This window comes from Heterodontus francisci, unplaced genomic scaffold, assembly GCF_036365525.1.
Source record: "Heterodontus francisci isolate sHetFra1 unplaced genomic scaffold, sHetFra1.hap1 HAP1_SCAFFOLD_61, whole genome shotgun sequence".
Taxonomy (NCBI): domain Eukaryota; kingdom Metazoa; phylum Chordata; class Chondrichthyes; order Heterodontiformes; family Heterodontidae; genus Heterodontus; species Heterodontus francisci.
Window position 1 is genome coordinate 8834056 of NW_027141441.1, and position 22382 is coordinate 8856437.

Sequence of the window (22382 nt, forward strand, 5' to 3'; positions counted from 1 at the left end):
AAATTAGTTACAGATGGATCTGGATCTGTTTGGAGACCAGTTACCAGTGGTGTCCCACAGGGATCGGTGTTGGGACTGTTGCTCTTTACTATTTTTATTAATGATCTGGATGTAGGTGTAGGGGGCACCATCTGTAAATTTACAGATGATTTGAAGATCTGTGCGAGTGTTTAGACTGTAGACGATACTCGACTGTTTCAGGCTGATCTTCATGTGTTGGGAGATTGGGTTCATGACTGGGAAATGATGGTTAATTTGGGTAAGTGCAGTGTTATTCATGTGGACAGGGCGAATGCTCAACATTCATACACGCTTCAGGGAAAAACATTAAAGTAGGTGGAAAAAAGAAAATAATTTTGAGCAGAGATCTGGATGTTCTAGTGCACAGATCTCTAATGTTACAGCAGCAATGCTGTGAAGTGATAGTTGGAGCAAATAGAGGGATGGGCTGCATTCAGAGGACAATTGAGTATAAAATGAGGCATATTCTTTCATGGGATGTGAGCGACACTGACAAGTCCAGAATTTGTTACCCATCCCTAATTGTCCTTGATAAGGTGGCGGTGAGCTCCCTTCTTGAATTGCTGCACTCCATGTGGTGTAGGTACACCCACAGTGCTTTTAGGAAGGGAGATCCAGAATTTTGACCCAGCATCAGTGAATGAACAGCGATATATTTGCAGATCAGATGGTGTGTGACTTGGAGGGGAGCTTGCACATGGTGGAGTTTCCATGTATCTGCAGCCCTTGTCCTTCAAGGTGGTGGAGGTCTTCGGTTTGGAAGGTGCTGTCTGCAGAGCCTTGGTGAGTTGCAGCAGTGCATCTGGTAGATGGTACACACTACTGCCACTGTGCGTCAGTGATGAAGGGAGTGAATGTTTAAGGTGGTGAATGGGGTGACAATCAAGGTGGCTGCTTTGTCCTGAACAGCGTCGAGTTTCTAGAGTATTGTTGGTGCTGCACTCATCCTGGTTTGTGCCTTGTAGATGGTTGACAAGTTTTGGAGAGTCAAAAATCACAAAATTATTGCAGTGCAGAAGGAGGCCATTCGGCCCATTGTGTCTGCATAGAATCATAGAACATAGAAAGTTTACAGCACAGGCAGGCCAAAAAACGAGCCACCCAGCTGAATCCCATTGTCCAGCATTTGGACCGTAGCCCTGCAGGTTCAGGTACTTGAGGTGCACATCCAGACTCCTTTTAAATGAGTTGAGGGTTTCTGCCTCAGCTACCCTTACAGGCAGTGAGTTCCGGACTCCCACAGCCCTCTGGGTGAAAAAACCTTTCCTCATCTCCTCTCTAATTGTTCAACACATCACTTTAAATCTATGCCCCCTAGTCACTGACCTCCCTACTAAGGTAAATAGACCCTTCCCATCCATTCTATCCAGACCCCTCACAATTTTGTACATTTCAATCAAATCTCCCCTCAGCCTCTTCTATTCCAAGGAGAACAACCCCAGTCTATCCAATCTTTCCTCATAGCTGCATTTTTCCAGTCCTGGCAACATCCTCGTAAATCTCCTCTGTAACCTCTCTAGTGCAATTACATCCTTTCTGGAATGAGGTGACCAGAACTGCGCACAGAACTCAAGTTGTGGCCTAACTAATGATTGATACAGTTCCAGCATAACCTCCCTGCTCTTATATTCTATACATCGGCTAATAAAGGAAAGGATTCCATAAGCCTTCTCAACCAACTTATCAACCTGTCCTGCTACTTTCAGGGATTTGTGGACATTCACTTCAAGGTCCCTCACTTCCTCTACACCTCTCAGCATTCACCCATTAATTGTGTATTCCTTTGCTGTGTTTGACCTCACCAAAAGCATCACCTCACACTTCTCCAAGTTGAGTTCCATTTGCCACTTTTCTGCCCACCTGACCAGTCCATTTCTCCAGCTCTCCTAATGAGCATTTCACCACGTGCCTTGAGCTGAGTTACTCATCACAGAATTCCCACTATCTGATTTACTCTTGTAGCCAGAGTATGTATATGAATGGTCCAGTTAAGCTTTTGTCAATGGTAACCCCCAGGATGTTGATGGTGGGGGGATTCAGCGATGGTAATGCTGTTGATCGTCAAAGGGAGATGGTTACATTCTCTCTTGTTGGAGATGGTCATTGCCTGGTACTTATGTGGTGTGAATGTTACTTGCCACTTAGCAGCCCAAGTCTGAATGTTGTCCAGGTCTTGCTGCTTCTGGACACGGACTCCTTCAGTATCTGAGATGTCCCGAATTTGTCCTTTTATGAAACCTTGGTCAGGACTCACTTGGAATATTGTATCCAGTCTTGGTCTCCTCACATGATGGGTGATATTGAGGCTTTGGAAAGGGTACAGAGGAGAGACATTCGACGAATTCCCAGTATAAGACATCTTGGTTATCAAGTTAGACTAAAAGAGTTGGGACCCTACACCTTAGAGAAACCTTGACTGAGGGGTGATCCGATTGAGGTTCATAAATAATGAAGGGTCCAATTTAGCATGGGAGAGGAGTCATAACTTTGTATTGTAAAAGGCCAGATGGCACCCGGATCACATTAAATTTCATTTTCAGTGTTGGGTTAATGTACTAGGATGGCCGAGTGGTTAAGGCGTTGGACTTAAGATCCAATGGACATGTGTCTGCGTGGGTTCAAACCCCACTCCTGGTATCTGTGCTTACAAAATGTTACTTATTCTTTCCCTGACTTTTGCCTTGCACCATCATCTCTTCTGTCATTTAATCACTCTTGCCTTCCAACTGATCACAGCTTCCTATTATTTGATCTGCCCCAGCACCGTTCCTTGGCTCTGCGCTTGATTATAAACTGGTAAATCTTTAACTTAATCTCCTCTGTACCCTGACAATGACCTTCTCATCCTTCCTGGATTGTGGTTCCTCACAGGATCCGCTGCCTCTCCGACTCCCCTCCAGGTAACTGAAGGCCCTGAGCCTTGGTCTCGCTTTATACGCTAGCTGGTAGTTGATTCCTTGCAGGTCTGCCACCGGTCAGGAGAAGCTCAAGACCCAGATCAAGCAAAGTATCAAGAGGAATGTGAACAAAGGCTCCCTGGTGCAGAGCAAGGGACAGGGCGCCTCCGGCTCCTTCAAACTCAGCAAGAAGGAAAACCCAGGGAAAGGTAGGAGAGAAGGTGAAGAAACCAGCAGCCAAGAAATCTTTAGTGAAGAAACCAGCAGACAAGAAATCTTCAGTGAAGAAACCAGCAGACAAGAAATCTTTAGTGAAGAAACCAGCAGACAAGAAAGTGACAACAAAGAAAGTAACAGCAAGGCGGCGGCAACGCCAAATAAGGCGGTGAAGAAAGCAGTGCTTCAGAAAAAGTCTCCTGCGAAGAAGGTCAAAAAAGGCAAGAGTGCGGCGGGCGGAAAGGCGCTGAAGAAAGTGCAGACATGGAAGAGCAAGGTCAAGCCGAAAGCAGCGAAGTCTCAGAAAGCAGGGTCTGGAAAGAAGTGAAAGCGCGGGAAACTTGTAAACATCTGAACACAAAGGCTCTTCTCAGAGCCACCCACATCTCTCAGGAAAGAGCTGATCCCCTGATCAAATGATCCCTGTCCCGGCCCCGCCTGCAGATTCCACATGGAAATGATTTGGAGTAAATCCAGGATCCCTGGTGACTCCCCTCCACACAGCCCTTTCCCCTCTCTCTGTAATAAAACAGAGGGATATCCGGCCCTCACTCTAACTGGGGATGTATTCGGTGCAGTCTCAGTTCACAAATTCAGGGGGAGAGTCTGTAAGACAGTAACACTGGCGGAGAAACCCCACCTCACAACTCAAACCCCAACACATGAGTTTCTCCAATTCAGCTGGAGTCGGGTGACAACAGGAGCTGGGATAGGCTGTGATCGGGAATGTTAGGAATGGATTTGTTCAGGGAGGAATGTACCTGGAATCTCCGAATATAATAGTTCCTTATTTCCCCAGATGACACATTCTGCAGTGAGAGTGAAAAGTCTCTTCACTGCTTCACATTTACTAATTGTTTGGTTCTAGATGAATAATGAGTCAGAGAGTAATGACAGGATCTGAAGCTTCTCTCACACCAGCCCTTGAATGACTCAGTGTGAAGTGTCCAATGTGTGAAGCTACTGCCAGGGTTTGTCAATCTGAACAGTTTCAGCTCAGTTACTGGGGGCCTGGAATCCCCACAGTTTGACTCTGTCTCTGATTGGTCATCCTCTTCTCAATCCAATTCTTAACCAATCGGAGTGTCACATATAAGTAAATAGAAGTTCTCATTGGCTTAGATTTTCCAATTGGAAAAAGCCCGGCAATTCCAGAGCAGGAAGGAATTGAAGTGATGGAAAATTTCAATTTTCAGGCAACAATTTTAAAACCTCTCATTTTATGTTCTGTTTTACAGTATTTACCGTCACAAAATCCTGACGCGATTTTAGGAATCGTTTTCATTTGTCAATCTGTTAACTGTAAGCGGAGGGAGGAAGGTCCAGTTCAGCAATTTAAAACGGGACAAATATCAGCTTCTTCTCTGTAAAAGGAACAAATTAGTGACTAACCGCTTCTCACAGGCTTCTCGGGGACTGACAGAAACGAGCGGTGTCTGATCTTTTCTCCTGAAAGAGGCGGATAATGCTGCAGGGAGCAATGAACTGCCCTTCACTTTCTGGCTGCTAATACACCCCTGATTTTAAACAGTTCAAACAGCGACTGATGCTTGTGCCGGAAAATAAGCAGATTCACCAGAATGATCCCGGTCCATCATGGCCAAAGACATCCAGCTGGCCCGCCGCATCCGCGGGGAACGCACCTAAAACACAGTTTCAGTAACAAGTGTAACAAGGGCTCTTTTCAGAGCCACCAAATCAGCAAAGGAAAGAGCTGCCATCTCTGTTCATCATCAAACCCATTAGATTGGAGGGGCGGCCACATGGTTTCTGTTTTGTCACATCACTTTCCCGAAAGGCCTGTCGGACTGACAGCTGATCTGGAATTTAGAAAGCAGCATTACCGGAGACTCATTGCTGCTCAGCACAATCTCAACCCCGCTCCTGGGATCCGTTAGCTGGCATTTGGGGAAAAGAAATGGATCCCAGTTTTATTTGGAAGGCATTAATGGAGCCGGGTCCGTTCACATGAGGGTTATTTACAAACATTACCCAATGAGTTCACTAATATTTGAATCCATTGGAGATTAGTACACAGGATATGTAAGGCAGCTCGGTCACTCTGACTGAAACCGCCAGTTCCCCGGGGTTGCAGAACCTGACACTGCGGGGAGAGAATCCCCGACTCTATCCCGCCGCCGGGGGAAACAGACAGCTCTGTGTCCGGAGAATAGGGAGGGCTGGGGAGAAGGCACATATTAAAGCGCTGCAATGGACTCAGCTCCTGTGTGTGCACAACTCTCACTGATTCCGTCCTCTGGGAACAGTGCGGTCGAAACAGATCAGGTTAGGAGAGAAACACACAGCCCGAGAATGGTCTCTTCCTTCCTGCATTTACTCTGTTCTGGGAGCAGATTCTCATTGAGAAGCGGCGCTCAGATCACCAGAGAGAAAAAAAACACACAATTCAAACTGTCCAAATAAAAAACAGAGAATTAACCCGGACACTTCCATTATTAAATTAATTCATCAGCTCCGAACCAGTTCCCGTTAATGTACCGGGATAATCTCGGGATTTATCAAATCGAAGGCAGCAGGATTTATTAAATTGTTGATTCTGACACCCTGTAGTTCAGTTCTTCACTTAACTAGAGGGGGAGATGTGTGAGCAGATAAACAGAGCGAAATCCACAGAGGGAACTGAAAACACACCTGGACAGATGTGAAACAGGTCAATCCACTGTCACAATAACTCCATCTCTGACTCCCTCCTGACAGTAACCAGTCCTTTCACAGAGACTGTGGGTGGCTCTGAAAAGAGCCTTTGGTTTATTAGATGACATTTTGGCCGCTTTACTTTTTCTGGGAGCTCTTGAGTGCTGGTTTTCTTGGGCAGCAGTGCGGCCTGTATATTAGGCAGCACCCCGCCCTGAGCGATAATCACCCCTCCCAGCAGCTTGTTGAGCTCCTCGTCGTTGCGGACGGCCAGCTGCAGGGGTCTGGGAATGATGCGGGTCTTCTTGTTGTCCCGGGCCGCGTTACCGGCCAGCTCGAGGATTTCAGTGGTCAGATACTCGAGCACAGCAGCCAGATAGACCGGGGCTCCGGCACCCACACGCTCAGCATAGTTACCCTTTCTCAGGAGCCTGTGAACACGGCCCACCGGGAACTGCAATCCAGCCCGGGAGGAGTGAGACGTGGCCTTGGCCCGAGCTTTCCCGCTGGCCTTTCCTCTTCCAGACATTTCCACAATCTCACAAATACTTTCACAAAGAATGAATAACTTCCTTAGCATTGATACTACATCGCAAGCAGTCAGGATGGCTGAGCGGTCTAAGTCGCTGTGTTCAAGTCGCAGTCTCCACTGGAGGCGTGGGTTCGAATCCCACTTCTGACAAGTTGTGTTTTGACTGAACTGGAGGCGTTTGGGAGCAGCGGTGAAGAGCAAATAGAAAACAGGAAAGAACATGGACAAACAAAATAACAATGGCCCCAAAGATGTTGCATCAAATCATTCGAGGAAGAGGCAACGAAGCAAACAGCAGGGCACAGAAAAGATCAAAAATGTAAGCTTTGTATCGGGGTGGAAGATGTTGCCAATATCCTTAATGAATACTTTACTGTTTTCCCGAATGAGAGGGTGATGCAGATATTGTTATTAAGGAGGAGGAGAGTGAAGTATTGGACGTGATAACTTAAGGAGAGAGGAAGTCTTAATGGGATGAGCATCCTTGAATGTAGATAAATCACCAGGACCAGATGAAATGTACCCCAGGCTGTTGAAAGAAGCCAGGGAAGAAATAGTGGAACAAAAACAAGAAATGCCGGATTCACTCAGCAGGTCTGGCAGCATCTGTGGAAAGAGAAGCAGAGTTAACGTTTCGGGTCAGTGACCCTTCCTCGGAACTCCGAAGTTCCGAAGAAGGGTCACTGACCCGAAACGTTAACTCTGCTTCTCTTTCCACAGATGCTGCCAGACCTGCTGAGTGAATCCGGCATTTCTTGTTTTTGTTTCAGATTTCCAGCATCCGCAGTATTTTGCTTTTAAGAAATAGTGGAAGGTCTGACCATCATTTTCCAATCCCTCACTGGATACAGGTGTGGTGCCAGAGGATTGGAGGTCTTGTAACGTTGCAATAAAAGCAAAATACGAGGCAGATCAAGCATGGCTGATCCTTTCGAGTAGAGAAACAGGGCTGAATTCCCTGAACCAGTGCTACAGCTTTCAAAATAGAAGGAGCCTATACACACCTGATGGGTTCCACTTAAACAAAAGAGCTGGAGGTGTTGACGGTCAGAACACATAAAATGTGGAGGAGTGTTTGAAGCAGATTCTGTGTGGTTACTGTAGTTGTACTATGGAGTTATTTCAAGGAGGTGATTCTGAATGTAATGGATCAACGTGGACCCGTCCAAGGCAAAGGTTCTAAACTTCCCTGTGGTCCAGCCTGGTTGAATGGAACTGAAGCAAACAAATCATCCAGAAGAAGAAAAGATATGTAAGGCCATGAAAGCACAGAATTTAGATGGATGCAATACCAGATGGTATGGCAAGAGTGTAAAACAGCAACAGACTGGTGAATAACACTTTCCCATTGAATGAGACAAGAGAAAAGAAGGGTAATAATAGTGTCAGGTGAGTTGTGACACTATTCACATTCCACCTTGATCTGAATAGGACTGTTGAAGGGAGTGATTGAGAAGAATAGAGGAGAAATGAAAAGAAAGGAGAAATAAACAAAAGGTCTTTTGATTTTAGAATGCTTGTTTTTGGAAATGACAGACTGTAAAGTGTGTTTGTCAGAAGATATAGAGCGAAGTTGGGTATGACAAGATCACAGGAAAGTTGTGCCCTGAGACAAGGTGTGTGTTGACAGGAAAGCTGCTTTCTTTTGCACAATATGTATTTTATTCGTATAATTTGTGCAATTACATTGCAAAGCAGTTCAAATTTAATATTACATAAGGTACAATACAGATCAGTTTCCTTCAATAATGTACATGATGTATCTCACTATCCCTGCCTGCACAGGTTATATTTACAGTATTTACATTACACATCAAACATTCTCTGGTGCAAACAGCCCGAGGGGTTTTACACGGGTTCCAGCCCCTCACTGTACTATGGCCTACTAGGGCCTTAGACTGCAGCCTTTCCCCATTGAGTCTCCATGGTGGCTTCCCCAAGCTTTAATGCCGTCCCACAGCACATAGTCTTGGACGTTGCAATGTGCCAGTCTGCAACACTCGGTCATGGACAGCTCTTTGCACTGGAATACCTATCCCACGGCCGGGCTCGTTCTCAATAGAGATCATTTCAAATGAACATTTCCTAAATCCGTGCTTTCTCTCTCACAATAAAGAGAACAGGATGTCTAGCAGATTCAGTGTGAGACAATAACACTGCCGGGTAAAGGCCGCTTTCCAACTCCAATCTTAACACAGGAGATTCCCCAAGCAGCTGCAGGAAGGTGCTGTAAACTGCTGGAAGCGGATGTGTGTGGAAATGGTGATGTGACTGAGGAGGTTTCTTGTTATGGAATGGACTGTGTTTAGGTGGGAATACTACTGAGTGTTAATTGCCTCGGGACCATATTTAAAAGCTCCGGCTTTCTGGAAAGCCTTGACTATGAAGACCGAGTCTGGAAGGGTTTGTGTGGAGAGCTGGGTTTCGGTTCTACTGTTAATAAAGGGTTTGAAATTGGCAGCCCGGAGGAAACTGGAGGTGGAGCTGAAAGATGAGGGGCCATTCTCTCTCTGTCTGTCACTCTGGGTGTCTCCACCATCTAGCTCTCTGTTTAATCTTCACTCTTGTCTCCTCCCCTCCCTGCTCTCACTCTACCTTTCTCAGCCAGGTCCGGGTGGCCTGTATAAAAAGGAGCCTGACGGAATCAGTCTCTTTTATTGTGCACTGATTTGAGGCAAGAATCAACATGTCTGGCAGTAAACAAGAGTATGCTCCAGGCTGGCAGTATGTTAGAATCTATGAGGGAAGGCATCATCAGCCTCATCGACAAGCGGAAGGGGGAGAGGACAGAAATAAGAAATTGGTTGCCCATTTCACTGCTTAATGCTGACTACAAGATTCTGTCAAAAGTCATAGCCAGTCGATTCAAGTCTGCTCTGGAGTTGGTGATTCACCCTGATCAGACCAATACTATACCAGGCAGGACAATCTCTGATAGCATTGTGCTACTCAGGGATATGATCACCTATGTACGGGACAGGAGGGTGGACACCTGCCTCATCAGCCTGGACCAGGAGAAGGCTTTTGACAGGATATCGCACACTTACATGATGGATGTGCATTCCAAAATGGGGTTTGGGGAGGGAATCTGCAATTGGGTCAAACTACTCTACACAAACATCAGTACTGCAGTCTCAATCAGTGGGTGGGAATCAGAAAGTTTCCCGATCCAATCTGGAGTCAGACAGGGCTGTCCTCTCTCCCCTGTCTTGTTTGTTTGCAGTATTGAACCCTTTGCTGAGTCTATTAGGAAGAATGCGAGCATCAGAGGGGTGACAATCCCAGGCAGCGGAGGCACTCAGGTGAAAACCTCCCTGCACATGGATGACATCGCCATTTTATGCTCGGATCCACTGTCTGTGCGCAGACTGATGAGCATCTGCGACCAGCTCGAACTGGCCTTGGGAGCCAATGTTAAACACGGCAAGAGCGAGGCCATGTTCTTTGGGAACTGGGCTGACCGATCCTTTGTCCCCTTCACCGTTAGGTCAGATTACCTGAAGGTGCTGGGGATATGGTTTGGAAGGGCTGGGATGTGCACCAAAACCTGGAAGGAGCGAGTAGCCAGGGTACAACATAAGCTGAGCATGTGGGAGCAGCGATCTCTCTCCATTATGGGTAAGAAACTGGTCATCAAGGGCGAGGTGCTCACATTGCTGTACGTGGTGCAGGTCTGGCCCATACCGCATTCCTGCGCTGTGGCGATCACCTGAGCCATTTTCCGCTTCATCTGGGGATCCAAAATGGTCCGAGTCCGGAGGGACACGTTGTTCAAACCTCTGGATAAGGGCGGGAAAAATGTACCCAACGTCGCCCTCATCCTTATGGCTACCTTTGTGTGCGGCTGCATCAAGCTGTGTGTAGATCCCCAGTTTGCAAACTTCAAGTGTCACTACGTGCTGAGGTTCTATCTGTCCCCGGTGTTGCAAAGGATGGGCCTGGTCATATTGCCGTGGAATGCTCCATCCAGTTGGACTGTGCCGTACTGCCTATCCTTCATGGAAAAGTTTCTGTGGAAAAACAACTTTGACCACCAATCCATCAGGCAGTGGTCTGCACGGAATATCCTCAAGGCCCTACGGGAAAAGGAGATGGTGGATCCTGTCGGATGGTCCCCTGAGCAGAAGTCCAAAGTCATTTGGCAGAATGCCGCATCACCAGAACTTTCAAACAAGCACCAAAATGTAGCCTGGCTGATGATGAGAAGAGCCCTCCCTGTCAGATCCTTCCTGCACACCCGAAGTCTCACCCCATCCACACGCGGCCCTCGAGGTGGCTGTGGTGGGAAAGAGACGATGCCCACCTCTTTCTGGAATATGTCTTTGCAAAGCAGGTGTGGAAGAGATGCAGTGTTTTTTGTCGAGGTTCATCCCAAGCAGCTCTGTAGCACAGGAGTCTGTGCTCTGTGGGCTGTTCCCAGGGACGCACACCAAGATAAACATCAACTGTTGCTGGAAGACTATCAATTCGGTGAAAGACGCCCTTTGGTCTGCCCGAAACTTGCTGGTCTTCCAGTGCAAAGAGTTGTCCACGACCGAATGTTGCAGACTGACACATTCCAAGGGCCAGGACTACGTGCTGAGGGACGCACTAAAACTTGGGGCAGCCGCAGCAAAGGCTCAATGTGGAAAGACCACTGTGTAAGGTCCCCTCACCAAGCTGAACTGAGGGGCCGGATCCATGGGAAACCACTCGAACTGTAGCCAGAAAATATTTATTTGCTGTAAAATCTACATGGCATGACAATGAAATGGAAGGGTTGTGAGGCAGCTCACTCCTGTATTGAAGGAAACTGATCTCCTTTGCATTCTTTGTATTGTTTGACTTGGTGCTTTTGGGAACTGTTTTGTAATGTATTTTTTTTTACAGATTTTAATGAATAAAGTATATTTTGGAAATTAATATAAGAAAGTCTGGCAGAGGTAAAGGACTGGGCAAAGGCGGAGCAAAGCGGCACCGCAAAGTGCTTCGTGATAATATCCAGGGCATCACCAAACCAGCAATCCGCCGCCTGGCTCGCCGTGGTGGGGTCAAGCGGATCTCGGGTTTGATCTATGAGGAGACTCGCGGGGTGTTGAAGGTTTTCCTGGAGAATGTGATCAGGGATGCGGTCACCTACACTGAACACGCCAAGCGCAAGACGGTCACTGCCATGGATGTGGTGTGCGCTCTGAAACGGCAGGGCCGCACTCTCTACGAATTCAGCGGCTGAACAACTCGACCCTTTCCAGCAAACACAACAAAGGCTCTTCTAAGAGCCACCCACCGCCTCACAGAGAGAGCAGTGACCTAGAAACGGGAGCTGGGATAGGCTGTTTAGAACTGTCTGGAATAAATCTGTGCTCTGTTCGAGATACAAAACTAGAATCCCCAAATTTGACATTTCATTTGCAGCAAGGATATGCAGTGGATTTGATTTTCTGAACGGGCTGTGTAAACAGTGCCTGAGGCTCTACAGTTAGTTATTTCCCCAGTCGAAACATGCCCTCAGTGAAAAGCCACATCACTCCTCCAGAATCACTCATTGTTTTCAAAGAATTTCAAAATGATTTCGCTGCAATGAGGGAATCCGGGAGTTTTGCAGCAGCCGTTGAATCGGTCACTGGAACCAGACCCACTTGTGATGTTATTTCCCCCGAGACGGTGTTTCCTGCACTGAAACTGACAGGGTTTGTGAAACTGATCAGTTTCAGCTCAGTCATTCAGGGACCTGGAATTCCCGCAGTTTGAGCCCACGCTATCCAGAGCCCACTTCTGATTGGTCACCCTCTTCCCATTCGCATGTTTTAGCAAATTGCCGAGCCTCGAATTAGAAAATACAGCTAATCATTGGCTTAAATTGTCGTCCTGGCAGAAAGGTTGAATTCAAAAAAGCCGCCAATTTCAGTGTTGGGCAGAATCGAATTACTCAACGAATCTCAATAACGAAATTGGCGGCACATTTTATACTTTCCCCGATTTTCCTTTCCATCGATTGGGGTGCTAATTCACTCGGGTGCGTTTGCTAATACTAACTGTAATCCTCAGATCCATTTAACATTTCAGTAATCCTATTAAATACAAAAGGAATTTTATGATTGAATTTCCATTGGAAGATAGTGAATTAGCACCCCGATCGATGGAAAGGAAAATCGGGCAGAGGATAAAATGTGCTGCCAATTCGTTATTGTGATTTGTTTATGTAACTGACCAGGACTGACTTCACCCGAACTCAGCTACTAGCTCCCACCTCACTGACCGCTCTCCCCCCTCTGCAACTCGCTTTCTCCCCCTCCTCCCTACTGGCGAAATTCCGCACTCTGGCTGTTCGCTCTTCGCACCCCCACCCCCCACCCTGTCCCAGCCCAGCCCACAGCTGCTAGCTCTGGCCGTGACACTCGCTCCCACATTTCTTCACCAGGCGCCACCTGTAGAAGCAGGAGGGCCGCAAGGGGTGACAGGGCGACGGAGGAGTGAGTGGCTGAGAGGAGGGAAGTGGCGCGGCCTGGAGTGAGTGGCCAGAGAGTGGGGTAGTGCGAAGCGAGGAACAACTGGCCAGGGGAGTGGGGAGGTGGGGGAACAGCGAGGTCTGGAGCGAGCGGCTGAGGGGGGGGAATCGTCGAGGCCTGGAGTGAGTTGCCGAGGGGGGAGAGTTACAGCTTCAAAATCTCCCATTCAGCCACTTCCTCCAGCCAAGTGGTGGGGGGATGGGGTGGCGAGACACCCAATGACGCATTTCACGCATGCACGAAGATGGATTTGTTGCGGAAATGTGATGATGTTGGCGCTGCAAAATGACATCATCCCGTGCACGCGCCAGTCAATCCTGGCAAGATGTCAAAAATCACTGTGATTCTTTGGTCTTTTCAGTGCACTCCTCTTTCTTTAGTTGTCTCTTAGCTTAATGTATTGAAGAAACATCTTTGGGTCCATTTTCATTTTCCTTGTCAATATTCTTCCATGCTTTCCCTTCACCGCTGCTCCCAAATCCCTCAAGTTCAGTCAAAACACAACTTGGTGGATTTGGGATTTGAACACACGCTTCCAGAAAACACTACGACTTGAACACAGCCCCTTAGACCACTCGGCCATCCTGACTGTTTCAAGCTTATGACAAAAGCTGAGAAATTATCCATTCTTTGTGAAAGTATTTGTGAGATTGTGGAAACGTCTGGAAGAGGAAAGACCGGCAGGAAAGCTCGGTCCAAGGCCAAGTCTCGCTCCTCCCGGGCTGGACTGCAGTTCCCGGTGGGCCGTGTTCACAGGCTCCTGAGAAAGGGCAACTATGCTGAGCGTGTGGGTGCTGGAGCCCCGGTCTATCTTGCTGCTGTGCTCGAGTACCTGACCGCTGAAATCCTCGAGCTGGCCGGTAACGCGGCCCGGGACAACAAGAAGACCCGCATCATCCCCAGACACCTGCAGCTGGCCGTCCGCAACAACGAGGAGCTCATCAAGCTGCTGGGAGGGGTGACCATCGCTCAGGCGGGGTGCTGCCTAATATCCAGGCCGTGCTGCTGCGCAAGAAAACCAGCGCTCAGAGCTCCCAGAAAAAGTAAAGCGGCCAAAATGACATCTAATAAACCAAAGGCTCTTTTCAGAGCCACCCACAGTCTCTGTGAAAGGGTTGGTTACTGTCAGGAGGGAATCAGTGATGGAGTTATTGTAACAGTGGATTGACCTGTTGCACATCTGTCCAGCTGTGTTTTTTAATTTGCTCTGTTTTTCTGCTCACACATCTCCCCCTCGAGTTAATTGCAGAACTGAACTACAGGGTGCAGAATCAACAATTCCCAGGATCGGGGGTGAGATTGTGCTGAGCAGCAATGAGCCTCCAGTAATGCTGCTTTCTAAATTCCAGATCAGCTCTCAGTCCAACAGGCCTTTCATATTTTAAATATCACAACAGAGCTGAGCGTGGGTGAGCGCAGCCTCAGCTGCCCCGAGTCTCAGGGGCTCTCAGGACCCCAATCAGAGCCACCGGGCCTGGCGGACGTGCAGCGAGGACCCCGGGGGAGGGAGGGTGCACTATTAAAGTGATGGTGCAGCACCTCCCCCATCCTCGCCGCCACTTCCCGGTTTCTTCTCCCGTTTATCTCAACATTAAGAAGACGCTTTTGCTCTGGACTGCACTGGTTATAAAGTAAGACCCAACTTTGTCTCTGAAAGTGATGAATAGCAGCAACAACAGCAGAATCCAACCCCTGCAGTTACATGTGAACTTGCTGATGTTGCAGCAGATTGAATGACTGAGTGAATCCCTTCCCACACACATGGCAGGGGAACGGCCTCTCCCCAGAGTGAATGTGTTGGTGTTTCAGCAGATCTTTACTGCTTTTCAAGCTCTTCTCACAGTCAGGACATTGAAAAGGTCTCTGATCAGTGTGAACAAGTTGATGTTCAGTGAGGTTGGATGACTGAGTGAACCCCTTCCCACACACGGAGCAGGTGAATGATCTCTCCCCAGTGTGAACTCACTGGTGTTTCAGCAGGTTGACTCTGGCTGGGTTCAGTTCTACACTCACTGGTTCCTCTCCCTCCCCTCCCCTGAATGTGCTGATTCTGACTGTATGTTAATGCTCTCTCCCCCTCTGACCCTCCCTGTCCAATGTAGTATCTCCAGCTTTGGTGATGTGCTCTCCCTGACCTGTCTCCATTTCTCCTTCCTATACAGACTTGCCCTGACTGTCACTATTTCATAGAATCATACAGCACAGAAGGAGGCCAATCGGTCTTTTGTGCCTGTGCTGAATCTGTGAAAAAAATGATGCAATTAGTCCTACCCCCTGCCTATTTCCCCATAGTCCTGGAGAAATTCACTTTGAAATATTTGTCCAATTCCTTTATGAAAGTGATAATTGAATCTGTTTCCACCACCCTGTCGGACAATTCATTCCAAATCCGAATCAGTTACTTCTTAAATGTTGTGAGGGTTCCGGCCTCTACCTCCTCTTCAGGGAGTGCGTTCCAGATTCCAACCACCCTCTGGGTAAAAATTTTTTCCTCAAATCCCATCTAAACCTCCTGCCCCTTACCTTAAATCTATGCCACCTGGTTATTGACCCCTCCGCTAAGGTAACATGTTTCTTCCTATCTAACCCATCAATGCCCCTCATAATTTTGTAAACCTCAATCTTATCTCCCCTCAGCCTTCTCTGCTCTAAGGAAAACAACGCTAGCCTTTTCAGTCTCTCTTCATAGCTGAAATGCTCCAGCCCAGGCAACATCCTGGTGACTCTCTTCTGCACCCTCTCCAGTGCAATCACATCCTTCCTATAGTGTGGTGCCCAGAACAGTACACAGTACTCCAGCTGTGGCCTAACTAGCATTTTATACAGCTCCGTCATAACTTCCCTGCTCTTATATTCTCTGCCTCGGACGATCTATATTGGCCTGTAATCTAAGGCTTTCCTCCTCACTATTTACAACACCACCAATTTTCGTGTCATGTGTGAGAAAGGGTTTGATTCTATCCCTATCAGTATCCGTTACATGCATGTGTTTTTAATCTGCACCCCCTCTATTTTATTCTCTGTACTTGTCAGCCTCTGGTAGGTGAGTCTGTGTTTTGCTCTTTATCTCTCAGTCTTCGAAGTATGAGCCTGGGTTTGTACCTAATTTTCTTTGTACCTTGCAGGATGGATATTGAAGAGAGGTTTTTACACATTAACTGCCAAATCCTGATAAGTGATTTTTGGGTTTCACACAGTATCTGTCAGTTTCTTGTCTCGGACTGTTGGTTTTACTCTGTCCCTGGCATTTGCTGGTTTGTTAGTGTGGGGTTTACACGGTACCTGTCAGTTTCTCATATGTGAGTGTTGGTTTCACTTTGTATAGAATCAGAGATCACAGAATACTTACAGCACAAAAGGAGGGATTCAGCTCATCGTGCTTCTGCTGCCTCTCTGCACAAGCAACTCAGCTCATGCCACATCCTCATGTATTCCATGAAAAGCTGATTTTTTTTTCCCTTCAGATAATTATCATATATCCTTTTGAAAGCGATGGTTGAATCTTCCTCCGTCACACTCTCAGGCAGTACATATCAGATCTTAACCATTTGCTGCATAAAAAAGGTTTTTCCTCATGTTGCCTTTGGTTCTTTTCCCATTCACCTTAAATCGGTGTCCTCTGCTTACTCAGCCATGAGTAATATTTCCCATTGCTTTCTCAGCACTGATGAATTGGGAGGTGGGAGACAGCCAGAAGTCCCACTGAGCCGCACTAACTCCCAGCTGAAAAAGAAATGAGATAAAGTTCAATCTTTCACAGCGAGATGCTGCAGAGAGTTAAGAGTCCCGAATGAAAGAGAGCGTTTCTCATACTGTTGTTGAATTTCATTTCAAACACTCCTTGTACTCTCTGCTAATGAAGCCTAAAAAGTGGAAAAACTAAATGGCGCTCAAACTCACAACCCTGAGATTAAAAGTCCCATGATCGACAGACTGAACTGAATATGTCACTTCTCCTGTACCTCTGTTTTGATGGATGCAACTGTATGCTCCAATGCAAGGGCAGCTTTCAAATCCTCCCATGGGTCCACACGTCAGGCTAAGTTCCATGTTGTAAACTCAAGCAAAGGAAATCTGCTCACTTCCAAAACTATCAGCAAATTGAAGCTGATTACGATCAACATCATCAGAGGTCAGAACTACCTGGTGAAAGAAGACACCCTGAAGAAGGATCCACAATTATTCAAAGGCATCGACAAAGTGAAAAACAAGAAAATCGATGAGTCAATCCAAGCTAAACAGAAACACTGAAGAATTCCATTCCAGACCAGAACACAATTAGAGGCATTTTTTGTATTCAAAGCTGGGCATTAGTATTTAATAGTTGATATATAATTTTGAATATATTTGAATTTCTTTATTCATTTGGCACAGCTGAACATGAAGCAGTCTTAAATCATTTAATTTTTTTTTGTAAAATCTGATTTACCAGATTAAAATATTAGATCAAGGGAGAAATTTCAAAGATTACTGGACCAGTAATCCAGAGGCCTGGACTCAAGATCCAGTGACAGCCAGGACGTCAAGGCGGGAAACACTCCGCACTAGTCTGCAGTGAGCGGTTCCATCGAAGGTAGAGCACAATCTCTTTAATATAAGAATGTATATTTTATAATAACTAATCACTCAAGACCTTCCTGGTCTCTGCATCTCAGCTGCTCTCTGGATAAACTTGCAGAAAGTATTTCAACCTGGAAAGCAAGAGTCTAGGGAATGTATAATGATATTTTCTCGCCTTCGGGCAATATTTTAATCAATACAGTGTGGGACAACCTGTCTGGGCACAACTCCATGAATTTCTCTTGAACTAGTGACCTAACAATCACTAACTTCTATGGTAACAATCTTCAGCTCATCACCTCCGGTACGTAGCTCTAATCTTAATGTACATTTAAACAACCTTTCAAGTCCAGTTACAGTTTTTGTTGCTTACCTGCACAAGCTTAAAAAGTGAAAAGCGGAAGCAAGTTTAACTGAACATTCTGGTGGTCAGTTCGGGCACGGGAAAAAAATGAAAGGACTCGGACCAGGTCGGATGCGGTGCTGTCAGGCTTGGGTCGGGTTTCATTTGCTGACCCGAGCAGGCCTTTACTTACTGTTGCAACCTTATATTCCCACTTGACAATCTGTATATTTTGTTCATTTCAATTTTGTCGTCAAGCTCTTTGAATCCAGTTCCCCTGTCCTCAAGCAGGCTCAGTTTGGAAATCGATTCCGCTTTCTGGAAGGCTGAAAGCAATCGATGACCTTAAACTAAAAATGGCAACAGAGAAGGGCTCGTCTGGGATTTGAACCCAGGACCTCTCACATTTTAATCACTTATATCCCCAAAGCGAGAATCATACCCCAAGACCAACGAGCCACCGTTAACACAGCTTTTATTCGCTCCTGTGGAATTTCACTGTTACCCACAGCCGATCATGCATTTTTCTCAGATCAAAACAATATCCTACAAAGCTGAAATAAAAACAGAAAGTGCTGGAAATACTCAGCACCTCTGACAGCATCTGTGGAGAGAGAAACAGAGTTAACATTTCAGGGTTTTCACCTTTTGTTTGAGCCATCTTTTCAGACTGCTTCTGTCCATCCAATCTCATTTTTTACTCTATCCACATTCTTAGGGTGGTGCAGTGGTGAGCACTGTAGCTTCACAACTTCAATGACTCCGATTCAGTTCTGTATACTGCCTGTGTGGAGTTTGCAAGTTGTTTATGTGGGCTTCCACAAGGTACTCTGGTTTCCTCCCACAACGAAAGACTTCTGGGTTGATAGATAAATTGACTGTTGCAAATTGGCCCTAGGGTAGGTGATAGGAGAAATGTGGGGATGTGGTAGGGAATTCTGGGTTAACATAGGATTAGTATAAATGGGTGGTTGATGGTCAGTGCAGACTCAGTGGGCCAAAGGGCCTATATCAGTGCTGTCTATCTCAATAACCATTCTCTAAGCAAATGCATTTTTCATGAATTCCTCATTTCTTTTATTAACGACAATTTTATATTTCCGGCCCTTGCTTCATACGATACCACAAGTGGAATCATGTTTCCATCAACCCGATCAAACCCCTTCACTATTTCCTCATATTGCAATGTTTCTTTCCCCCTGACAGACTGTGGAGTTTCTGCTGCTTGATTGCAGTTCTTGCTTCCCGCCAGTAGATGTCACCTCACTCCAATATAGTGAAGTTAACAAATGTGAGAGAGACACAACAGGAAATAATTGTTCACTTTATAGTGAATGTGTGGGATTTAGAAATACTAGGAGTGGAGACGAGTTATTATTGAATTTGTCAAACCAAACATATGTTATAATGTTGTGTTAAATCTGTCACTCTGTTGTCTTGATTCTGAGAGTGACATAGACTCATCGAGTCATTGGGTCATTTGTGGTATAGAAGGAGGCCATTCGCCCCATCGAGTACAGGCCAGCTCTCCATGGAGCGATCCAGTCAGTCCCACTCGTCTGCTCGATCCCCCTAGCCCTGTAAATTTATTTCCTTCAAATGCCCATCGAAATTCCTTTTGTAACCAACGATTGTCTCCACTTCCTCCGCCCTCGGGGGCAGCGAGTTACAGATCATTACCAATCACTGTGTAAAAAAGTTCTTCCGCACATTCTCCCTGCGTCTCTTGTCCAGAACCTTCAATCTGAATCCCCTAGTCCTTGTACCAATAGTTAATGGGAACAATGTTTCCTTGCCAACTTATCTAAAACTGTCATAGCCTTCGACACCTCTATCAATTCTCCCCTCAATCTCCTTTGATACAGGCAGAAAAAACCCTGTTTTTCTGACCTAACCTTGAAACTAAAACCCTCCATCCCTGGAACTATTCTGGTAAATCTCCTCTGCATCCTCTCAAGAATCCGCACATTCTTTCTAAAGATTGGTGAGCAGATCTGGATGCAACACTCCAATTGGGGCCTAACCAGAGTTCAGCATAACAACCCTGCTTTTGTACTCAATGTCTCTATTGTTAAAGCCCAAGATCCCACATGCTTTGCTAACCACTCTCGCAATATGTCTGAACAGTTGAGGTGACTGAGCGGTTTCAGATTCTCTGTTCAGATTGCAGCCTTCACTGGAGGCATGTGTTTAAATCCCACTTCTGACAACTTGATTTTCAGTTACTTTGCAGAGCTTCCTTGAAGGTTTCAGGTAGAGTAAATACTGAGGAACTGTTTCTAACTGCTGAACCGTCAATAACCGAAGGTAACAGATTTAATGTGACTCACAAAACTGGAAAGAACTTGAGGAAAAATTCCTTTCTGCAACGTGTGGTTAGGATTTCAGTTATGTGGATAGATTGGAGAAGCTGGGGTTGTTCTCCTTAGAGAGGAGATTTGATAGAGGTGTTCACAATCATGAGGGGTCGTGACAGACCCGATAGAGAGAAACTGTTGGTAGAAGGATTGAGACTCAGGGAAAAGCTGTGGCTCAGTTGGTCACACTCACCTCGAAATCACAAGCTTCTGGGCTCAGAGTTCACAGCTGACACTCCAGTACAGCACTGAGGGTGTTGAAGGTGCTGCCTTTCAGGTGTGATGTTAAACCAAGACCTGGTCTGCATGTTTGGGCGAATGTAAAAGATCCCATGCTGAAATTTCAAACAAGTGAAGAGCAATTCTCCCTGGTGTTGTGATCAATATTTGCCCCTCAATCAGATCAGTTGGTCATTATCACATTGCTGTTTGTGGGTATTAGCTGCTGCATTTCTGACATTACATCAGTGATTACACTTCAAAAGTATTTCATTGTCTACAAAGTGCTTTGATATGTCCAGTGGTCTTGAAAGGTGCGATATAAATGCAAGTCTTTTCTTTCTTTATCACAACACATTACTGTGTAAAAAATGGTTCTTCATGTCACCTCTGGTTCTTCTTCCAATCACCTGATATCTGTGTCCTCTGCTTACTGACCCTTTTACCACTGGAAACAGTTTCTCCTTATTTAAACTATTGAAAACCTCCATGATTTTGAACAAATGTGTCAAATCTTTTCGGAACTTTCTCTGCTGCAAGGAGAACAACCCCAGCTTCTCCAATCTCTCCACATCACTGAAGTCCCTCACCCTGCTACCGTTGTGGCAAATCTCTTTTTTATTCTTTCACGGAATGTGGGCATCGCTGGCAACGCCAGCATTTATTGCCCATTCCTAACTTCCCTTGAGAAGGTGGTGGTGAGCCGCCTTTTTGAGCTGTTGCAGTCCATGTCGTGTAGGTAAATCCACAGTGCTGTTTGGAAGGGAGTTCCAGGATTTTGATCCAGTGACAGTGAAGGAACGGTGATATAGTTCCCAGTCAGGATGGTGTGTAGCTTGGACGGGAACTGGCAGATGGTGGTGTTCCTACGCATCCAATGTCCTTTTCGGTGGTCGAGGTCATGGGTTTGGAAGGCGCTGTCGAAGGAGTCTTGGTGAGTTATTGCAGTGCATCTTGTAGATGGTACGCACTGCTACCACTGTTCACTGGTGGTGGAGGGAGTGAATATTTAAGGTGGTGGATGGGGTGCTGATCAAGCGAGCTGCTTTGTCCTGGATGATGTTGAGCTTCTTGAGTGTTTTTGGAGCTGCACTCATCCAGGCAAATGGGGAGTATTCCATCACGCTCCTGACTTGTGCCTTGTAGATGGTGGACAGGAGGTGAGTGATTCACAGCTGAATTCCCAGACTCTGACCTGCTCTTGTAGCTACGGTATTTATATGGCTGATCCAATTCAGATCCTGCTCAACGGTAACCCCCAGAATGTTGATAGTGAGGGATTCAGCAATGGTAATGCCATTGAATGTCAAGGGGAGATGGTTAGATTCTCTCTTGTTGGAGATGTTCATTGCCTGGCACTTTTGTGGGTTGAATGTTCCTTGTCACTTATCAGCCCAAGCCCAATGTTGTCCAGGTCTCTCTACATGTGGACACGGACTGCTTCAGTAGCTGAGGAGTTGCTAATGCTACTGAACATTTTGCAATCATCAGCGAACATCCCCACTTCTGACCTTATGAGAGAGGGAAGGTCATTGATGAATCAACGGAATATGGTTGGGGCCTAGGACACTACCCTGAGGAACTCCTGAGTGCTGTTCTGGGACTGAGATGATTGGCCACCCACAACTATCACCATATTCCTTTGCGCTAGGTATGACTCCAACTAAAGAACAAAGAACAAGGAAAATTACAGCATAGGAACAGGCCCTTCGGCCCTCCAAGCCTGCGCCGATCCAGATCCTCTACCTAAACATGTCGCCTACTTTCTAAGGGTCTGTATCTCTTTGCTTCCTGCCCATTCATGTTTCTGTCTAGATACATCTTAAAAGACGCTATCGTGCCCGCGTCTACCACCTCCGCTGGCAACGCGTTCCAGGCACCCAACACCCTCTGCGTAAAGAACTTTCCACGCATATCCCCCATAAACTTTTCCCCTCTCACTTTGAACTCGTCACCCCTAGTATTTGAATCCCCCACTCTGGGAAAAAGCTTCTTGCTATCCACCCTGTCTATACCTCTCATGATTTTGTACACCTCAATCAGGTCCCCCCTCAACCGTCGGCCTTCTAATGAAAATAATCCTAATCTACTCAA

General features: G+C 46.4%; 2 non-coding genes across 2 annotated transcripts; both read left to right on the plus strand.

The window, feature by feature from the left end:
- Positions 1-2575: 2575 nt before the first annotated feature.
- Positions 2576-2658, plus strand: trnal-uaa (transfer RNA leucine (anticodon UAA)). Its single transcript has one exon. It is a non-coding gene; the product is annotated as a tRNA-Leu (tRNA).
- Positions 2659-6388: 3730 nt separating this feature from the next.
- On the plus strand, positions 6389-6471 carry trnal-caa (transfer RNA leucine (anticodon CAA)). Its single transcript has one exon. It is a non-coding gene; the product is annotated as a tRNA-Leu (tRNA).
- The last annotated feature ends 15911 nt before the right edge of the window (positions 6472-22382 follow it).